This window comes from Lissotriton vulgaris, chromosome 8 (genome assembly GCF_964263255.1).
Source record: "Lissotriton vulgaris chromosome 8, aLisVul1.2, whole genome shotgun sequence".
Classification (NCBI taxonomy): Eukaryota; Metazoa; Chordata; class Amphibia; order Caudata; family Salamandridae; genus Lissotriton; species Lissotriton vulgaris.
Window position 1 is genome coordinate 183,752,182 of NC_141696.1, and position 18,706 is coordinate 183,770,887.

The following is an 18,706-nucleotide window of genomic DNA, read 5'->3' on the forward strand; positions in this document are numbered from 1 at the left end:
AAGATGAATAGATCTTGTCTATTTTTTTGCAAGAGAAGTTATTCATTTTGTCGCAGCCTATTTGTGAGGGAATCAGATTAGATGAGAGACTGGTAGGGCTACATAGCTCTTTTACTATTTTAAAAAGCTCTTTGGAGGAGTCTTTATTCTCTATAATTCTACGAGAAAAGTAGTCCTTTTTTGCCTTCCTAATGGCTTTAGTATATTGCGACAGTTCTTTCTTGTAGACAATCCTCATCTCTTGAGTTCTTGTTAACCTCCATTTGTGTTCGAGCATAGTACATTTCCTTTTTAGTGACTTCAGTTCTTGCCCGTACCAGTTTTCTGACATGGTGCGCCTGGGTTTAGCATCGCGACGACGCTGTGAACAGTGCTCAAGAGCCATTGCGATGTGGTCCTGAAGTCTATCTGTTGCTTCGTCAACACTTATTTTTCCTATAAAGGAATGGACAAAGTGTCTCTGAAAAATTCAACCTTGAAGTTGGCATAGCTTCTCCTGTGGGATGCTACTTGATAGGAGGGCCTAGCGTTTTTAGCAGGTAGGTGAAGTAGTGTGGCTCACTGGTTAGAGGCGGCAGACCCGAGAGCAGAGGACGGCCCGGGACCAGGGTTCGATTCCCGGCGCGGCAGGTTTCTGGACCAGGGTCAGCGGACTCGATAATTCTCTCGCCTCGGTGCCCACTCTGATCAGCGTTCACACTCGGCAACTCTGGGCATTAGCTTGCCTCATCTTCACTAACGGCCCCACCAGACCGCCGGGGATGCCTGGTCTCACCCTGGAGATACCCATTAAGGGACCATCTCTCAGGGAAGCCAGGAAGGGTTTCGCAGCGGTCGAAGCGCCTTGGGACCCTACGGGTAAGTAGTGCGCTATATAAATGCCTATACATTTACATTTACAATGTCAAACTTGACCAAAGAGTGGTCCGTCCACAGTAATGGTCTTATCCCTGAGATGGAGATGGGGTTAATATTGGAGAACATCAGGTCAAGGGTGTGTCCGGCCCGATGAGTTGGTTGATTAATTCTCTGAGACAGCTGCAGGATCTCCATATTCTCAGTTAGCTGTTTGGTGAGGGGGTTATTACTGTCGTCATAATGGATATTGAAGTCCCCTAGGAGTAGTATATTTTTGTTCTGAAGACAGATTGGCATAACTTGTGCCAGGAGATGAGTGTTGAAGTCAGAGGTGCAGCCAGGAGGGTTATAGATAATAGCACCACTGAATAAAATGGTGGTGTTAGTGGATATTGAAAATGCCATGACTTCATGGCTGCTGGCCTGAGTAATCGCCTCCTGTCTACAAGTGAGGGAGTCTTTGAACAACAATGCTACCCCCCCTCCCTTCTTTTTCTCCCTATTCAAGTTGAGGATTTTATAGTTGTCTGGGAGGGCCGTAGCGATGTCCGGGGTACTGTGGTTGTTCAGCCATGTCTCCGTGATAAAGGCTAGGTCTGGTTGATCATTTTCGAAAATGTCCCAGATTTCAATTGCATGTTTGGGGAGGGACCTTACGTTAAGATAGATACATCTTAAGACCAGATCAGGGGTAGTGAGGTTGGTAGGGCAGTGCCAGGGGTTACTCAGCCAGTGGCAGTTCCGACAGCTAACTGGTCCCATGGTATTCAAGGGTCCCAGTTGTGCACATGACGCTTGGTGCAAAGCGCCTGAGGTGTTAAATTTTCTTAGTTCGCTACTTGAGTATGTAATGACGCCTTTGCTCAGTGGTCGTGGGTCACTGGTAGATAGGACAGGGAGCTTTGAGTGCCTCACACAATCAAAAGCAGCCATGAGATCAATAAAAACTAGATACAGATTTCAGATAACATTTGGTTTTCTTCTGCACAAAGCTGTAGGTGTTCCAGTATAATGCGTCCCACAACCTTGGCCATGAAATCTAATAAAGTAATGGGCCTGTAGCATGTGGGGTCCAGCCGGTCCCCCTTTTTAAAGATGGGGACGATGGTGAATTCCACCAGGGTTAGTGGGAAAGCAAACTCACAACTTGCATTGATTATTTGTGTGATTATAGGTACCCCCATGGTGACATTGGACTTATACAAGTCCACAGGAATCCCGTCGGGACCCGAGGCTTTCCCACCTGCGCTTATGGAGAGTGCCCTTATTACTTCATCAATGCTAAAGTTTAAGACGAGTGCCTAGTTAATAATTCCGAGGTTATCACTATCAAGACCCGTAATGGTGCGTAGACCATTATTTATCCTGAAAAAATGTTCAATCCATTGACCCTCCATAATTGCAACTTCAATAGTTGGACCCACATCCGAAGACAGAAATGGTGTTTTGACCCCTTGCCAGAAGGCGTTGCTGCATTTCGTAAGTGAGGCCATGATAAGCAACTCCCAGGCTTCTTTTCTGAGGACGTTCTTCCTTTCTAAGAGGGCCAGTTTGTCGTTCTTTCTGGCCTGTCTGATTTTAGTGGTGTTTCTTGGGATAATTTGCAACTCGTGTTTCAGGGAGGAATGTGCACAAGTGCAGTTTAAGTCAAACCTCTGTTGCGGGGCTAACTTTTTTCCACCTTGTTTGAACATTACCTCCCGTACTGTGACTGCTACATCTTGGAATGAAGATAAAATACTCTCGGGGAAGCTAATTCATTCAGGTAAGTGTCAAAAACCAGTCTACACCTTATAATTAATTGTTTATTTACTGTGTCGGGATACATCATGTTGCAACGGAGGGTATACCCATTGACTTTGGCAAGTTTTAAATTGGCTAAAGCCTCATCCACAGCCTGTTCGTCTCTTCCCTGGCGACACATGGGGAGTGTGACCGTGATACATAAAGGAAAATGATCACCCACTGAGTTTGTATCGACTGAAAAGGTGAGTAGTCTTGGAGCATACATGTTTGATAACAAAATATAATCTATTGTGGAGGAAAGGCCTCTGCCAGTAAAAGTCTGCGACATCAGAACCAGTTTAGAGCATAAATCATTGGCAAAACCTAGATTTAAGTTAAACACAAGTTCGTTAAAAAGTTCCCCTGTGCCTGAGTGGCAGAAATGGGTATTGCTTATGCCTTCCTCTGCACTAATACCACATATCCTGCCATCCTCCTGGGGACACAGGGCACAGTTAAAACCCCCACACATAATAGGCATTTTCTCGGAGCTATTTACATTACACATAGTTCTTAATTCATTATACAGTGTTTTTACCACCTTAGAGACGCTATCAGGTGGAATGTTATTATAAAGGTTGACCAATATCATAGAATGAGAAGCAGCTAAAAGAGGGATAGCAATTGGTAATAGGGAGACTCAAGGTGAGACTAAATCTGTACAAAGTTAAGCTTGTTAAAAACATATATACAGAGCCCGCCTATCGCTTGGGTTTAAAATGTTCTATAGTTATTCTGATGAATCTAGTCCTTCAGCGATGTTTCCTGTAGACAAATATTTTCATGTTTTAATATATATTCAAACCATTTGGGGTTGCTAATCTTGGTTCGTAAGCCTAATATGTGACAAGATACGAGACTATATCCAGTGTTCACATTAATGGAAAAGTAACTGGCTACCCCCAGGTCAGGTTAATAGCTGGCTTCATGGGTTCTCAGCTGCCATGCATTAGACCGTAAATGAGGTAATGCCTTTGGTGATATCTTGACCCGAGGGGTGAAGCCAATAGGAATGGCCTCATCCCCGGTGGTATGCGCAGTTACAGAAACCAAAGATGGAGACTGAGCCCAGGGAGAAAGCCCATTACCCTGGTCTTCATCCCCTTTGCATTCCCTGGAAAATATAGGACTTGACTCTTCTACTGGTAGTTGTGATCTATTTACTTGCGTTAACACCCTTTCTTCTGACTGTCTACCTTGCCCATCAATAACTCTACAATAGTTTCTATCATGGGGTAGTCAGTCAATATCGTCCAACCTGTAAAAGATATCAAAATGGTTGCTTGTTGGCACTGTATATCTGTACTGACTATCATGGGTGTACCCCTTCTCCCTAGAGACATGCCATTAAGTAATAGACGGAGGATAAATATATCCCAGAGGTAACTCATCTGATCTAACTGACCCTTTACCCGCCCTTTCCAGTATTAAGTGGAAAAAGTCCAGGGATCTAAATGATAGAACAATACAGTCCCCTTTAAGTGTCTTCCTAGATTGACCCACCCAACCAATTCTACGTGCCATCTTATATTCTAGGAAGAATGAATTGATATTGATCCCAGTCCTAGCGCTCAGAAAGTGGAGCAATGCTCATCGCTACTAGCAGGCAACATGGAAACATTTGCCAGAACCACAGTATACGGGGTTACTTCTGGGGGTAGGTGTAAACTTGTAACTGAGTGCTGGGCGACCATATGAACGGGAGACCTATTCCTCGTCGGGTTTAGGAACAAGCCTCTCCCACTTTGGGTACAATTATCACTACTTGCATTATCGCTAGGTGGTTTCTGTAAGGTTAAAACATGTCCCAGTGGTACACCACCCATGGGCGAATTGTGCGCTACATTTCCATTCTCTATCCTGCCAGGTTCTGTAACGGAAATATTAGGCCTAGAGGGCCTTAGTCGGAAGCTTAGGTTAGAAATTGGTTGGCCCTTACTGAGTCTCACTCCTCCTCCCAGGGTTCTCCAATGGTTGTTGCGAGGGCGTAGAAATAATTATTTCTAGGCTAGCTAGCCTGGCTTCAATGTGGGTGAGCTTTTGGACAACAGGGTCTAAGAGAACGGAAAAAATTAGTTACAGCTTATATAATACGTCCTCTTTTGTTGGATTGTGTGAGGATTTTCCACTGGACCCCTCATCCATAACCATTTTTTTGCCTTGGGACTGCACATTATTGGATTGGGAGGGTTTCCAACCTGAGTGTTTCAGCATGAATTGAGCTGGTTTATGACTACCCTGTCCTTTCCTTTTCTTGGTTGGGGGCACAAGTGTGTGACTATGCATGGTCTTAGCCTTCTGACCCCTGGTTGTAACTGGGGACCTGTGCATTATTTTGATAATTACTGGTACCTTCATGACCACTTCCCCCGAACTCATAACGTCTAGTCTATTTGAGAGGAGTTGAGACTCCTCAATCGCCTCCACATTAGATGATAACAGCGTAGTGGGAAGGGCATTTTGCTCAAGTGAGCACTGGGGATCCAGTCATAATCTCCTTTCAGTAAGTTCAATCTCATGAATTTGGACAGATTCAGCCCTTAGGAGGAAAGCATGGAGGGTCCCTGCAACCCCTTGCCCATTTGTTGCCTTTTTACTCATGTTAAGGGCCCGCAATGCAAAGACCCCTGAGTGTTCAGGGGAGCTCTTACAACAGTACCTTGTCAGTAGGAAGCAATGGATCTCCAGTCACTTTGATCAATACTGTAGCCCTGTAGGCCTCCTTCGGCCTCTGATGGGCGCAGATGGGCCTGCCCTTGGCCAGGGCTTGGCCCGGGCATACCTGCGTACGTCTCGGGCTGCAGGAGGTGGGTGGAGCTTATATTGAGCCTCTGGGCACGTGTGCAGCATCAATTGGCGTCGGGGCTGCTGGGTAATGAAGTCCGGCCGTTCCCCTAATGGCGTGCGTCACCCAGTGTTGGCCATTCCCCTCACTGCGTTTGGCGATAGACAAAGCAACAGGCAGCAGGGAGGAGCCATTCGCCTCACTGCAGCGGTTTTATGGGGGGCAGAGTCTCTGTTCGTCCCTTAGATTCATTTCCTCATGTTATTCCTTCTAATGTTAAATCAGATTTTTCGATTTGTATTCAACCTGTTTCCACTTAATCTCATGGTGTTTCTATTTTATACAAAAAAATATCTATTTCTCTAGGAACCAACATTAATATGATTTTGGTGTTTTGAAATACTAAACTTTCAACCTCCCTTCCTACTGATGCATGGAAAGACATTTGGCTTAATAGTATTTCTGGTTGGTTGCCTGTCTCGCTTTATCAAATTAACTCTTATATTTTATTCAACTGTTTATGGACTACATTACGTTTATTTCAAACCTAAACTTCTTCAGTCTTTAACTTGTTGGCACTGTAAATTACATCCTGGTACATATGCTTTTTGATTGTCCTTTAGTTTTTAAATTTTGGGCTGAAGTTTGGGATATTATAAAAAAGATATTAAATATTCATGATGATGTTTCATTCAAAATGTTAATCTGCAAATCTGCTGTTCTCTCGCAAAACATAAATGACTTAGAAGGTAAACTATTTAATTTTCTAATATCAGCTGTTTTAAAATCCATTACATTCTGTTGGAAAGATGTTTTGCTATTGTTAGTTCATGCTTGGTGGTCATGGGTTATTTTTATAAGAAGAGGAGCTCAGGTATCCTTTACTGGTATTAATCATAATTCTAACTCGTATCACTCTTTTTGGAAACCTGTTGATATATATTTATCTTCTTAATTATATATTTATATCTAGTTTTTATTGCTATTATAGTAGACCAATAACCAAGCTATAGTAGCTCTATTTTATAGTTAATGCAATATTTTTATAGCTGTTTCCTTCCCTCCCCTTTCAAATATATTTACTGTTACCTACTGTAATTCAATTGATGTTCTTGTATCTCTATATTGTGATTCTGTATTTCCTCTCAGTAATATTTTTTCTGTATTGTCTTTGTTTATTGCTTAATATGAAAACTCAATAAAATATTTTGAACAAAAAAGAAAAATATTTGAGTATATTATTTTCGAAATCTATCAAAGGCTCCATTGAATTTAACCTTGATTCCATTAAGAAAAAGATAGTTGGACTCCATTACATATCTCAATGTAGGTTGGACATGAGATAATGGTATCTCTCATTTTTATGTATATCCGATCTTTATTTTTCTGGTTAATTTTCCTAACCATTTTTACAAAGTATTGATTCTTCATTGTCAAAGTTTCTGTGGAACCACAAAAGAAATAGAATTGTTTATCTAAACAAAATTCTTCAAATATAACGGTAATGTGAAATTTCCAGATTTCTGTTCATATCATGTATATTTTTCTAAGCAACAAGCATGGTTCTGCTCATTCAATGCTAGTTCTTTGAGTGGCCTCCTCCTTGCCACCCTCTTGTCTCACTTGAGAGGGCATCTGCATGTGAACAGAGGTCGAAGTTGACCAGGTGTATGGGAAGAGGACCACAGTGTTTTAAATTTTACAAAAGCAGTGCCCACACGGTTGTTTTAGAAAGATCCATCCTTGAACTTATTTATGGTGATCTAGTACTTGGAAGGTGTTGACAAGTAGGGAGGGGTCTCTACAGTGCTTTAATTTAAGGAGTCACTTGAAGTATCATGATGTCAAACATTTATTATTAAAGTGTCCTTTCAATGGACTTATAAGATTTTCTGCACTAGGTACAGTCTAGTTAATTATTATTAATATGTGTTCTTGGAAAACACTTGTTTTATCGTATACACTAAATCATTGCGTAGCAGCCTAATTATAGTGATTTCTGCTACTTTCTGAGACCTCATAGCATTATAAAAGCACAAGTCTCTATTATGCACTGCACCAAGCAGGATTCAATGCTGTGACTGTCTGGTCTCACAAACATGCATCTGCACTGATTGCATTAACCAATTATTGTTTCATAATGGAAATGATTGTATTTCACACTACATAGTTTAATTTGCATTTATTCATTTATATTAAAGTGTGTGCATTATTTCATATACAGTTGCCATGAAGGTGAAATAATAACAAAATACTCATGTAATATTTTGTTGTTTTTAGCCATGTCTTTGACCCCGCCCCAACAGGGCTCAGGTTCACACTTGCCTGTATGACCAATATCATAATGTCCAGTATAAAAATTAGAAAAATCACCAAAAGTCGGTATTTTGTCCTGTTATCAGTATTTCAAACAGAAAATGTTAGAGCAAGATACTATAAAATGTGTTCTATAGCTGCCCTAATCACCCACGACTGATAATTGAAGTTAACAAAGACAGTCATCTTAAGAGTAAATACAGACAGGTTCATATAAAATTCTATTTAACCATGTCTGGGCTTTTGCGGAATCATAAAACTTGAATAGATGGGCAGCATTTTTCTCTGTGCTTCCAGGACATCTTCAAATACAAGTGCTTACTGAGACATTTGTGCCCCCACCCAGAATGCCACCACAGACTCCAAGGAGAGGGCACCCCACAGTTTGAAGGCCTCTGCCCTAGGGTGTCAGAGCACTTGAGATACAAATAAGAGGCAGAGGTTCATAATCAGATCACTAGCACCATTAGGTCAGAGGGGAGTAGATCTGTCGCTGATGTCACAGTCTGTCAACTCAGAGTAGAGTGAGAGCTGGCCAATGTCTTATGTGCCCTGTCAGTTAGGTGATGAATCCGTTCATTGGGATCATCTTGACTTCTTTCTTGAAGGCTAATAAAGAAGGGATATCCTGCATCTCAGGAGGGAAAGGGTTCCAAATTCTTGGTGCAGCCTCCAGAAATGTGAGGTCACAATTCTTCTTTTTTCTGAGCTTCAGGTGTTTTAGCAATAGACAGCCCACATTACATAGACCATGTCTGCCTCCAGAGAGGAAGAGTTGCTGAACCAGGTATAAGGGAGTGTTGTTGTATGGCGTTTTAGGATCCGAGCGAAATTTCCTGATTCATGCCCTTATATAGGTACAATTCATATTGCACTAATATAGGCATAGAAATCATACCCATGCAGTCCAAATACAAGCATGGCAACTTCCACCTGTACTAAAACGTCACAATGTTTTCTTGGAAAATCATCTTAAGCAGTCAGGGACGACCCCTTGCTTGAATATTGATTTGTCCAAGAACTCATGGAGTGTACAAAGAACTACCATTCCCTTGGGGTTCTTTACTGACGTTATTATGCCCAACTTTACGTCAAACTAGACACCTTCAATGTATGAATATGCCTTCACTTGCTCTAGCAAGACGCAGTGGTTCGGAGCAGTTCGACTATCTACTTGCCCGACCCACCTCGCTACAGCAAGTGCTGAAGGAAGCCGACCCTCCAGCTGACGCACTGATGGAGAGGCTGAATTTCTCTCGGTAAGAATCCATCTCCAGTGTTTTCAAGCTCCCCTTGCTGGGTGTTGGGAAATCGAGTCCCAAGACAGAGATACCAGACCTCCTTCATTCTAAATTAAGGTATGGAGCTGATTAGACCCTAGGAGAAATCTTGGATAGATTCTTGGCAGAGAAAACCAAACCCATGCTACACAAATACTTACTCCCTTCCGCGTACTAGACTTAGGTTAGGTACATTGGGGTAGGCGTACTTTAGAAGCTCCAGTTGAGTACTTTTAGCCATTGTTATTTATGTATGTATTTATATATTGTTTAGAAACCATACAATGCTTTTACAGTATTATTTTATAATTCTATTCTCGCTATACTTTGCAGCCTGCATTACGATTGTAGCAGTTCACTTTACTTGCATGAGAAAGAAGACTCTTCAATAAATCCTTTTATTGAAAACTCCTGTCTCTCTATTTCTCTGCACCTCTGTTGAAACGAAGCATGCACGATCGACTGAGTAAAATATTTATCTATTGTTTCCACGACTCTAGAGATATATTTCTTATTCTTGGGAAACAAAGTTGTCATGTTTATGTGGTTGTTAGAAACGAATCCCCTATTGTGTATTCGAGAAAGTTTCTAGTGACCTTTGAGCTAACTATTTAGTTTAGTATATTCGATAGAGACCTAGTCGACATAAGTCCGACATCAAATCTATCGTATATAATATTTCAATGCGCAGAGCCTATTGGGAATATAGGAACTGCACTACATGGCGCCCAACGTTTGGTAAGGCACTAATTTAACACTAGATACTAGAGTAACTCAGTTGTGCTTTTCACAGAGACCCTTTTTTCCCGTAAAATACTCCAATAGACATCTGGAGTGGGTAAAAGGATAATATATCCCCCATAACTGAGTAGCAAAAAAATCCTATGTATTAGTTTTTGGTTTGTTCAACGTTGAAGGATGCAGTGTTCCAAAATCTTGTGCACCTTATCTTTGTTTCCTTGAAACTTGTTCTGCAAACTTTCATTAAACAATGTCGAATAACAACGGCAATATCGCAACCGGTGGAGCTGCAGCAACTGCAACCCAACAAGGCTTAGACGTTACAGGTTTCCAACAAGACGACCCGGATGCTATAATCATCCCGGAAAACTTAAGGAAAACCATCACTATAAAGCTTATAACAAATGGCCTATCACCAAAAGGTGGTAGTGTAATTTCTGTCATAGAGGCACATGAATATTGGCAGACAGAGGTATTCTATTCAAAGATTCTATTCCCTGAAGCAAATTCAGTAACACATGTGTTTCACTTCTTCAAAGTAGAGGAACATCCAACGGAATACACTCCTTTTGGGGATGTTGAAATTCCACTAACTTACCAAGAGCATGCTCTCTGGTTTAAAGGCGCCCTACAACATCAAAATCACATTACCAGGCTCGGTCCACTAGGTAGACCAGGAGCAACATGGCCGGTACTAGCCAACCACATCCTGATATTGAAGGAATGACGGATGCGGAACTATTAGTTCAACTAAAACAACTAATCAAAATCCATAGACGATTGGTTCAGTATGTCATGCGGACTCTAACAGTCCAACCTGCTATAAGGATTCCACAGAAAATCCCTTACCAGGGGAACACAAATAAAATCCCACCACAGACTATACAATCAGTCATTGGTAACTTGCCCGCAAAAATGGAACAAATTCCATTCTGGATAGCTCAAAAATTACTCAAATAAAGGCAGTATTTCCCGATACTACCCCTCATGAGAAACACAGGATTTTAACAGTCTGTTTACCAATGGGGATCGCACCACACCTGGAAGACTGTAACACTTGGGGTACAGTCTTTGTTGCAATCTACACAAAAACACATGGTGTTCCGTCTATGGCGGTAATACCAGATGTCCTGAAACAGATTCAAAATAAATACGGGGCAGAGCCTGCTTTAAATCTGGGTATGAAACTACTGAGAGTTTTCAAACAGGTCTCAGCTATAATATTAGCAAATGTTAAAGGTGGGGCAGCATCTGTGGGGATCCGCCAAAAATTAAGAGAATTTGATGTAACTGAGCAACCATATGAACTGTCCAGAATAATTGAAAAATCCTATGAAGTAGGATAGTTTGGGTAGGAAACCAGTTAAGCCCCAACTAACAGAAAGTCCTGAAAAGGTCTTTATTAAAAACACTCTCACTGTTCCTAAAAAGAAGTGGGAGAACACTAAACAAACTTCGAAAGAGAAGCCTTCTCAATCCCGAGGAAGGTCTCCTCAAAAGGAGCCCTCTGAAAGGAGGTATAACCTCAGGAACAGGGATAATTTGAAAAAACCTGATAGATATCAAGATACTGATACAAGTTCCCCTCGTACCTTTCAGACATCCTCACAGAAATCGGAAAGAAGAGGACGGTCAGAACACAAAGAAGAACGAGTGAAGTCCAAAGACGATCAACAAGTTCCAAAAAATAAGAAAAGCCAATTCACCAAAATGAAGGTAGCAGGTCTAAAAATCAGACATGCCGAGGATCTTGAGGACACAACTCAAGAACGGGGAGTGGGCCCAGACAATGCTGGACAGGGCAGCAGAAGTCACCATAGCTCGAAAGATCTTGAAGTATCATCTGGAGACAGTGGACTTGAATGAGTACATCCAAGTTGAAACAGCTGATACCAGGGTTAGTGTACCCCATAAGTTATATGAAGTAACGCTCCGGATAACTAGGAAAATAAGAGCACCCTTTAGGGAGAAGCTCTCCAAGGGTTATGACATTCTTCGAACTGAAAAAGACTGGCCACCAAAATTTGTCAGGGAGTGCTCACATGGTGAAGACATCATTATGCCAGCCTTCTCCAATCACATTCCAATTAACTTAAAATACACCTATGCCAGAAAATGGGCTGTAGCCCTGGGTTCAGCATTATATATAAATCATGTAGGATGGGAAGAGGATTCTCCTCACCATAAAATCCAGTTAAAATCACAACCAACTGCACAGAGGCAGTAAACAGTTAAGCAAGAAGCTAAAAAAACAGGTCAGGGAGATATTAGATCAACTTGAATACCAAGGGGTGATTGAAACATGCACCTTGTCAATGAACAATCCTCTTTTTCCTGTCTCCAAACCAGACAATACATATCGTCTAGTTTTGGATTACAGACATTTAAACTCTTGTTGCAAAACCTTTGCAGTACAAAATGCACACAGTGCAGCATGAATAACATTGTGCATAAAAAAATATAAAACCAGATTAGACACTTCTAACACTTTCTTCTGTCAAAACATAGCACCTGAAAGCAGGTACTGGACGGCTTTCGCAATTATGGGGACACAATGTCACTTCTGTCGTCTCCCCAGGGATTCAAGAATAGTCTGGGGTTATTTTCAGCTAGAGTAACAGAGTTACTACAAACGTATGATGATGAGGCATTATCTTATGCTGATGACATCTATCTAACAGACGATGACTTGGACAGCCACTTGAACAGAGTGAATACCATTATACTTGGATTTACCTCTGAAGGGTATAAATTCAATTTTAAAAAATCAAGAATTGCCCACCTCAACGTCCTTTTTCTAGGATATGAGTTATCAAGTGAAGGGAAAACCCTGGTAGCCACATTTTTTGAAAAGTGTGTGCTGCTCCAACCTCCAAAAATGCTGAAAAACTTACAATCAATTCTAGGCTTCTTAAATTTCCGAAAAACATACATTCTAAATTACGCAGAAAGGGTTAAACCTCTCTACGAATTAATCAAACCTGATTTCAAAACAGTTCATTGGACTAAAAAACACACAGAAATTTAGCGTTCAGTGCAAACAGACATGTAAGCAACAACACATTTACAGACACGCGTAAACGTACGCAATCTTGTAATCCGAATCATCCCAGGAAGATGCAGATTCACGTACTTAACCTTCAATGATGGGGAGAAAGTACCAATTGCTTATAAATCACACTTGTACACACAAGCTGAAATGAAATTCACTTCTACAGAAAAAAATTTGACAGCAGTTCAAACTGCAGTAGCAAAAGAGAGAGCCCTCGCACAGGGGAAACGCATAATGGTCTTTACTCCTGTACCTGCCTTAGAGTATTATGTATCATTTTAGGACCCTATTATAAGTTTCCCCATTCATGCCCTTTTATAGGTGTAAATCACCATATCCTTATATAGGCATAGAAATCATAACCATATTAGGCATAGCTCATGCAGTCCAAATACGACAGGGCTACTCCCGCTAGTTCTGAAAATCCACAACGATTTCTTGGAAAACTCAGCTTCAGCAGCCGGGGACTTCCCCTTGCTTGAATATTGATTTGTCCAAGAACTCATGGAGTTTTCAAAGAACTGAGACTCTTTGATGACGTTATTATATCCAACCGTACGTCAAAGTCGGCACCTTCAAGGTATAAATATGCCCACACTCACCCAAGCAAACACACAGTGGTTTGGAGCAGTTCGACTATCTACTTGCCCGACGCGCCTTGCTACAGCATGTGCCAAAGGAAGCCGAACCTCCAGCAGACGCGCTGAGAGAGAGGCTGTCTTTTCTCCTGCCGAGAAATCCAGCTCCAGTGTTTCCAAGCTACCCTTACGGGTTGTTGGGAAATCGAATCCCGATACTGACCTTCTCCATTCTAAAGTAAGGTACGGAGCTGGTTAGACCCTTAGAGAAATCTTGGGCAGATTCTTGGCAAAAGAATACTACCTTTATGCTACACCTCACTTACTACCTCCATCGTACTAAGCTTAGGTTAGGTACACCGGGGTAGGCGTATTTTAGAAGCACCAGTTGAGTACTTTTAGCCTCTCTTATTTATGTATGTATTTCTATATGGTTTAGGAACCATTCAATGCTCTTACAGTATTATTTTATTCTACTATTTATACTGTACGCATTATATTTTACAAACAGTGTTACGATTGTAGCAGATCATTTCTTATGCTTGAGAAAGAAGACTGTTCAATAAAACCTTTTATTGAAAACACCCATCTTTCTACTTTCTCTGCACCTCTAGTGAAACGAAGCATGCACGCTTGACTGAGTGGAATATCTATCTATTGTTTGCATGACTCTAAAGATACGTTTTATCTTGGGGAAACAAAGTTGTCATGTTTATGCGGTTGTCAGAGACTAATCCCTTCTTGTGAATTCGAGAAAGTTTCTAGTGACCTCTGAGCTAGCTGGCACACACAATTAAGTCAAGTATTTTTGATAGAGACCTAGTCAACCTCAGTCCTACGTCTAATCTATAGGATATATTATTCCAATGCGCAGAGCCAATTGGGAATATAGGAACTACACAACATGGCGCCCAGCGTTTGGTAAGGCACTAATTTAACGCTAGATACTAGAGTAACTCAGTCGTGCTTTTCACAGAGAGAAAATTACAAAAAACAATTTGATGGACAGAATGTAGATCAATGTCTTACATTCACCCCAGTACAAGGATCTGGGCCTAAATCCATCGTTTTTTGCACTCCACACCACCCTGGGTCAGATAATGGCTTTATGCAAATCAGCTCTGACCCTGTGCCCCATGGGAACAGTCCAGTCCGAACTACAACAGCCATATCTTTCCCAGACCGGAATCAAGCATCCGAGGACCGGACCGGTTTCGAGGTAACACCTCTCATCAGCCCGGCTAGCTTGACTCCAGTGGTGTGGAGGCTCTGGGACCCACGTCTGAGCTACCCCAGTACACTCAGGGAGAAAATTACAAAAAACAATTTGATGGACAGAATGTAGATCAATGTCTTACATTCACCCCAGTACAAGGATCTGGGCATAAATCCATCGTTTTTTGCACTCCACACCACCCTGGGTCAGATAATGGCTTTATGCAAATCAGCTCTGACCCTGTGCCCCATGGGAACAGTCCAGTCCGAACTACAACAGCCATATCTTTCCCAGACCGGAATCAAGCATCCGAGGACCGGACCGGTTTCGAGGTAACACCTCTCATCAGCCCGGCTAGCTTGACTCCAGTGGTGTGGAGGCTCTGGGACCCACGTCTGAGCTACCCCAGTACACTCAGGGAGAAAATTAGAAAAAACAATTTGATGGACAGAATGTAGATCAATGTCTTACATTCACCCCAGTACAAGGATCTGGGCATAAATCCATCGTTTTTTGCACTCCACACCACCCTGGGTCAGATAATGGCTTTATGCAAATCAGCTCTGACCCTGTGCCCCATGGGAACAGTCCAGTCCGAACTACAACTGCCATATCTTTCCCAGACCGGAATCAAGCATCCGAGGACCGGACCGGTTTCGAGGTAACACCTCTCATCAGCCCGGCTAGCTTGACTCCAGTGGTGTGGAGGCTCTGGGACCCACGTCTGAGCTACCCCAGTACACTCAGGGAGAAAATTACAAAAAACAATTTGATGGACAGAATGTAGATCAATGTCTTACATTCAGGCACTCCACACCACTGGAGTCAAGCTAGCCGGGCTGATGAGAGGTGTTACCTCGAAACCAGTCCGGTCCTCGGATGCTTGATTCCGTTCTGGGAAGGACATGGCTTTTGTAGTTCGGACTGGACTGTTCCCATGGGGCACAGGGTCAGAGCTGATTTGCATATCGCCATTGTCGAACCCAGGGTGGTGTGGAGTGCAAAAAAACAATGGATTTGGGCCCAGATCTTTGGACTGGGGTGAGTGTGTGACATTGATCCACATTCTGTCCATCACCTGTTGTGTTTGCATATTCCGCCCTAAGTGCGCTGGGGATGCCCAGACGTGGGTCCCAGGCACTCCACACCACTGGAGTCAAGCTAGCCGGGCTGATGAGAGGTGTTACCTCAAAACCGGTCCGGTCCTCGGATGCTTGATTCCGTTCTGGGAAGGACATGGCTTTTGTAGTTCGGACTGGACTGTTCCCATGGGGCACAGGGTCAGAGCTGATTTGCATATCACCATTGTCTAACCCAGGGTGGTGTGGAGTGCAAAAAAACGATGGATTTGGGCCCAGATCTTTGGACTGGGGTGAGTGTGTGACATTGATCCACATTCTGTCCATCACCTGTTGTGTTTGCATATTCTGCCCTAAGTGCGCTGGGGATGCCCAGACGTGGGTCCCAGGCACTCCACACCACTGGAGTCAAGCTAGCCGGGCTGATGAGAGGTGTTACCTCGAAACCGGTCCGGTCCTCGGATGCTTGATTCCGTTCTGGGAAGGACATGGCTTTTGTAGTTCGGACTGGACTGTTCCCATGGGGCACAGGGTCAGAGCTGATTTGCATATCGCCATTGTCTAACCCAGGGTGGTGTGGAGTGCAAAAAAACGATGGATTTGGGCCCAGATCTTTGGACTGGGGTGAGTGTGTGACATTGATCCACATTCTGTCCATCACCTGTTGTGTTTGCATATTCCGCCCTAAGTGCGCTGGGGATGCCCAGACGTGGGTCCCAGGCACTCCACACCACTGGAGTCAAGCTAGCCGGGCTGATGAGAGGTGTTACCTCAAAACCGGTCCGGTCCTCGGATGCTTGATTCCGTTCTGGGAAGGACATGGCTTTTGTAGTTCGGACTGGACTGATCCCATGGGGCACAGGGTCAGAGCTGATTTGCATATCGCCATTGTCTAGCCCAGGGTGGTGTGGAGTGCAAAAAAACGATGGATTTGGGCCCAGATCTTTGGACTGGGGTGAGTGTGTGACATTGATCCACATTCTGTCCATCACCTGTTGTGTTTGCATATTCCGCCCTAAGTGCGCTGGGGATGCCCAGACGTGGGTCCCAGGCACTCCACATCACTGGAGTCAAGCTAGCCGGGCTGATGAGAGGTGTTACCTCGAAACCGGTCCGGTCCTCGGATGCTTGATTCCGTTCTGGGAAGGACATGGCTTTTGTAGTTCGGACTGGACTGTTCCCATGGGGCACAGGGTCAGAGCTGATTTGCATATCGCCATTGTCTAACCCAGGGTGGTGTGGAGTGCAAAAAAACGATGGATTTGGGCCCAGATCTTTGGACTGGGGTGAGTGGGTGACATTGATCCACATTCTGTCCATCACCTGTTGTGTGTGCTTTTCACAGAGACCCCTTTATCCCATAAAAAAACTCCAATAAATGTCTGGAGTGGGTTAAGGGATAAAATATCCGCCTTAAACTGAGTAGGACGAAAAATCCTATGTATTAGTTTTTGGTTTTATTCAACGTTGAAGGATACAGTGTTCGAAAATATTGTGCACCTTATCTTAATTTCCTTGAAACCTTCTCTGCAAAACTTGCAACAAAATACAAGATAGCCACGAAGAGAGCGGTGGACCTGCAAGAACTGCAGCCCAACTGGTTTTAGACGTTACAGGTCTCCAACAAAATGACCCAGATGCTATAATCATCCCGGAAAACGTGAGAAAAGCCATAGCTATAAAGCTTATATAAAATGGCCTATCACCGAGAGGTGGTACGGTTATATTTTAAATAGAGGCACATGAATATCCCCAGACAGAGGTATTCTATTCATGGATTGTCTTTCCACAGGCAAATCCAACAACACATGTGTTCCACTTCTACAAGATGGAGGAACATCCAGCGGAATACGTTCCTTTCGAGGACATTGAAATTCCACTAACTTACCAAGAGCATCAGCTCTGGTTTAAAGGCTCCCTACAACATCAAAATCACATTACCAGGCTCGGTCCACTAGGTAGACCAGGAGCTACAATGCCGGTACTAGTCAGCTATACACCACATCCTAACATTGAAAGAATGTCAGATGTAGAACTGTTAGCTCAGCTAAAACAATTAATTAAAATACATAGACAATTGGTACAATATGTCATGTGGACTTTAACAGTCCAACCTGCTATAACAATTCCACAGAACACCCCTCATCAGGGGACACAAACAAAATCACACCACAGACTATACAGTCAGTAATCGGTAAGTTGCCCTCAAAAAGGGAACAAATTCCATTCTGGTTAGCCCAGAAAATTACTCAAATAGAGGCAGTATTTCCCGATAGTACCCCTCATGAGAAACACAGGATTCTAACAATCTGTTTACCAATGGGAATTGCACCACACGTAGAGGACTGTGACACTTGGGGTACAGTCTTTGCTTCAATCTACACAAAAACAGATAGTGTCCCGTCTATGGCGGTAATACCAGATGTTCTGATACAGATTCAAAATGAATACGGTCCAGAACCGGCCTTGAATCTAGGTATGAAATTACTGAAAGATTTCAAACAGGTCTCAGCTATCTTATTAGCTAACATAAAAGGTGAAGCAGCATCAGTGGCAATCCACCAAAAATTAAAAGAACTTGATATTACTGAGCAACCGTATGAACTTGCCAGAATTATTGAAAAATCCTATGAAGAACTAGGAAGAGATAGTTTGGGAGGGATACCTGTAAAACCTGAACTAACAGAAAATCCTGAAAAGTTTTTTATCAAAAACAATCTAACTACTCCTAAAAAGAAATGGGAAAATAGTAGACAGTCACTTCCTAAAGAGAAGCGCTCTCAGTCCAGAGTTAGATCTCCTCAAAAGGAGAACATTGATAAGAGATATAACCTTTGAAATAGGGATAATATAAGAATACCTGATAGATATCAAAATACTGATACACGATCCTCTCGTACCTTTCAGACTTCCTCGCAGAAATCCGAAAGAAGAGGACGATCAGAACAAAAAGAAGAACGCTTGAAGTCCAAAGACAATCAGCACGTTCCAAAAAATAAGAAAACTCAATTCTCCA